The sequence below is a fragment of the Triticum aestivum genome, chromosome 3B (assembly GCF_018294505.1).
Source record: "Triticum aestivum cultivar Chinese Spring chromosome 3B, IWGSC CS RefSeq v2.1, whole genome shotgun sequence".
NCBI classification, from domain to species: Eukaryota; Viridiplantae; Streptophyta; class Magnoliopsida; order Poales; family Poaceae; genus Triticum; species Triticum aestivum.
Window position 1 is genome coordinate 208,150,151 of NC_057801.1, and position 4,745 is coordinate 208,154,895.

Sequence of the window (4,745 nt, forward strand, 5' to 3'; positions counted from 1 at the left end):
GGGGGTGTCCGGATAGCCGAACTATCATCAGCGGCCGGACTCCAAGACTATGAAGATGCAAGATTGAAGACTCCGTCCCGTGTCCGGATGGGACTTTCCTTGGCGTGGAAGGCAAGCTTGGCAATACGGATATGTAGATCTCCTACCATTGTAACCGACTCTGTGTAACCCTAGCCCTCTCCGGTGTCTATATAAACCGGAGGGTTTTAGTCCATAGGACGAACAACAATCATACCATAGGCTAGCTTCTAGGGTTTAGCCTCCTTGATCTCGTGGTAGATCCACTCTTGTACTACCCATATAATCAATATCAATCAAGCAGGAGTAGGGTTTTACCTCCATCGAGAGGGCCCGAAACTGGGTAAAAACATCGTGTCCCTTGTCTCCTGTTACCATCCGCCTAGATGCATAGTTCGGGACCCCCTACCCGAGATCCACCGGTTTTGACACCGACATTGGTGCTTTCATTGAGAGTTCCTCTGTGTCGTCGCGTATAGGCCCGATGGCTCCTTCGATCATCAACAACAACGCAGTCCAGGGCGAGACTTTTCTCCCCGGACAGATCTTCGTGTTCGGCGGCTTTGCACTGTGGGCCAACTCGTTTGGCCATCTGGAGCAGATCGAAAGCTACGCCCCTGGCCATCAGGTCAGATTTGGTAGTTTGAACTTCACGGCTGACATTCGCGGAGACTTGATCTTCGATGGATTCGATTCACAGCCGAGCGCACCGCACTGTCACGATGGGCATGATTTAGCTCTGCTGCCGGACAGTGCCCTGGAGGCCGCACACGAGTCCGCTCCGACCCTTAATTCGGAGCCGACTGTGCCGATCGAGGATGGGTGGCTAGACACCGCCTCGGTGGCTGCTACCTCTACGGCGATGGAGCCGAATACCGACCCTGTCCTTGGTAAAGCTTGTGACTCCGAGGTGCCGGACTCCCCGTTGGACTCTGAGCCTCCCGCGGCCCTACCAATCGAATCTGATTGGGCGCCGATCATGGAGTTCTCCGCTGTGGACATCTTTCAGCACTCGCCTTTTGGCGACATCCTGAATTCGCTAAAGTATCTCTCGTTATCAGGAGAGCCCTGGCCGGACTACGGTCAGGATGGTTGGGATGCGGACGATGAAGAAATTCAAAACCCACCCACCACCCACTTCGTAGCCACTGTCGACAATCTAACCGACATGCTAGACTTCGACTCCGAAGACATCGATGGTGTGGACGACGATGCCGGAGACGACCAAGTACCAGCGCCTACCGGGCACTGGAAAGCCACCTCGTCATATGACATATACATGGTGGATATCCCAAAGGATGGGAAGGGCGAGGGAACATCGGAGGAAGACCCCTCCAAGAAACAGCCTAAGCGCTGGCGTGAGCGGCGCCGCTCTAAATCCCGCCACAGCAAGAATGGAGATTCCAGCACCGGAGATAATAACACCCTAGACAGTGCCGAAGACAACCCCCTCCAGCAAGATTCAGCACAGGAGGACAGAGAAGCCAGCCCTCACGAGAGAGCGGCAGACGAAGAGGTAGAGGATGATAATTACATGCCTCCCTCTGGAGACGAGGCAAGCCTCGACGACGACGAATTCGTCGTGCCTGAGGATCCCGTCGAACAAGAGCGTTTTAAACGCAGGCTTATGGTCATGGCAAGCAGCCTCAAGAAAAAGCAGCAATAGCTTAGAGCTGATCAAGATCTGCTAGCCGACAGATGGACTGAAGTCCTTGCGACAGAAGAGCACGAACTCGAACGCCCCTCCAAAAGCTACCCCAAACGCAAGCTGCTCCCCCGATTAGAGGAGGAAGCATACAAACCCACATCACCAGCGCATAATACGGCTGACCGGCTACCTCGTGGCCGCGACAGAGAGGCCTCTAGGCCCTCCACTAAAACCGTACCCCGGCATCGCTCGAAAAGCAAAAAGCCACGGGGGAATGCGTCGGACTTGCGAGACATATTGGAGGATAAGGCAAGACAATCAAGATCGATCTACGGATCGCGTGGGCGCCCCACGATACGCGACAACAACCGTCGCGCCATATACAGCAAGTCCAGCCGGGCCGAACACAGTAGACAAAGCTCGTTTGAGCTACGTCGTGATATAGCCCAATACAAAGGCGCCACACACCCACTATGCTTCATAGATGAAGTAATGGATCATCAAATCCCCGAAGGGTTTAAACCCCTGAATATTGAATCCTATGATGGCACAACAGACCCCGCGGTTTGGATCGAAGACTATCTCCTTCATATCCACATGGCCTGCGGTGATGATCTTCACGCCATCAAATACCTCCCACTCAAGCTTAAAGGGCCAGCTCGACATTGGCTAAACAGCTTGCCAGCAGAATCAATTGGGTGTTGGTAGGACTTGGAAGCCACATTCCTTGATAACTTCCCGGGCACGTATGTGCGACCACTAGACGCTGATGACCTAAGTCATATAATTCAGCAGCCAGACGAATCGGCCAGAAAATTCTGGACATGGTTCTTAACCAAGAAAAATCAAATCGTCGACTGTCCGGATGCGGAGGCCCTCGCGGCCTTCAAACACAACATCCACGACGAGTGGCTTGCCCGGCACCTGGGACAAGAAAAGCCGAAATCCATGGCAGCCCTCACATCACTCATGACACGCTTTTGCGCGGGAGAGGACAGCTGGCTAGCCCGCAGCAACAACCTCGGCAAAAATTCTGGCAGTCCGGATACCAAGGACCACAACAGCAGGTCGCGTCACAACAAGCACAAATGCTGCATTAACGGCGACAATACTGAGGATATGGCAGTCAATGCCGGATTCAGAGGCTCCAAACCCGGTCAGCGGAAAAAGCCATTCAAAAGAACTACTCCGGGTCCATCCAATTTGGACCGAATACTCGACCGCTCGTGCCAAATACACGGCACCCCCGAAAAGCCAGCTAATCACACCAATAGGGACTGTTGTGTATTCAAGCAGGCAGGCAAGCTAATTGCCGAAAACAATGACAAGGGGCTGCATAGCGATGACGAGGAAGAGACCCGACCGCCGAACAATAGAGGACAGAAGGGATTCCCCCCACAAGTGCGGACGGTGAACATGATATACGCAACCCACATACCCAAGAGGGAGTGGAAGCATGCACTCAGGGACGTATATGTGATGGAGCCAGTCGCCCCAAAGTTCAACCCATGGTCCTCCTGCCCAATCACTTTTGATCGAAGGGACCACCTCACTAGCATCCACCATGGCGGATTCGCCGCATTGGTTCTAGACCCAATCGTGGATGGATTTCACCTCACCAGAGTCCTGATGGACGGCGACAGCAGCCTGAACCTGCTTTATCAGGATACAGCGCGCAAGATGGGCATAGACCCCTCAAGGATTAAACCCACAAAGACGACCTTCAAAGGCATCATACCAGGCGTATAGGCCAATTGTACAGGCTCAGTTACACTGGACATGGTCTTTGGATCCCCAGATAACTTCCGAAGCGAGGAGTTAATCTTCGACATAGTTCCGTTCCGCAGCGGCTATCATGCTCTGCTCGGATGGACCGCGTTTGCAAAGTTCAACGCGGTGCCGCACTATGCATACCTCAAGCTCAAGATGCCAGGCCCTCGAGGAGTCATCACGGTCAACGGAAACACTAAACGCTCTCTCCGAATGGAGGAGCATATAGCGGCTCTCACGGCAGAAGTACAGAGCAGCCTCTTAAGGCAATTTTCGAGTCCGGCCGTTAAGCGACCGGACACCGCCAAACGCGCCCGGAGTAACCTACAACAAGACCACCTGGCACGTTCCAAGCACGCGTAGCAATGCGGCCCCAACCCCAGCCCTTGCAAAATTGCAAGACCAGTACTTCGCGTACATCATTACGCTCTGGAGATACCATGGGCATAGGGGGAGGGGCACGACCATGACAGGCCCGGAGTGCGGCTCAACCACACCAGGGGCTCCCAAGTGTGTCATCCTTTTTATATCCTTCTTTTTTTCTCTTTTTTCATTTCTTCTCCTCCACAGGACCCCATTTACCAGAGGCCCTGTCCGGCGGTATACCTTCCGAACTCATGATGCAACAGACAGGGAAGGAGAAAGGCTACGATGAGTATCCAGGTGGTCTCCATTACGAGCATTAAATCTATTTTATACACCATTCCGCAGCCTAGCCCTGGAGGGGGACATGTTTAATAGTCCCACCCCTTGCTTATCGCACTATTTGTATCGTTCTGCATTCATGGCAGTATTTCTTGAATAAACAATGCATCGCTTTTTTTCCTATAATTGCATGCCTTTCTTATGCATATGTTCATTTATGACATATTGCATCCGTACACTTTGGTACGGCTAAACACACTAGGGGCTTAATTTCCCCACATTATGGTGTGATAAGTCCGAACACTTTCACAAGTGCGGCACCCCGAACTTATAGCATTATATGCATCGGCTCCGAATCATGTCTTGGGTCAATAGTTGGGTTTGCCCGGCTCCCATATTTTGGTACCTTACGTTCCATTATATCGGCTAAGATAGCGCTGGGAGAACCACTGCCATTGCGCCCCAGTTGAGCCGGGCGAGCGCCTCAGTGGAGAAAGCTAAAACTGACCGTCATGATGAGGCGAGAGCCGGTCGCTGTTTGAGAGGTTTTTTCGAGTCCCTAAATACTTATGCCGCTTAGAGCGAGGAACCGGCTTTGTCCGGCCCAGGCGTGGATAGCGCCCCGAATTCGGCCTTCCGAACTCTAGGGGCTTTGCCGAAATTT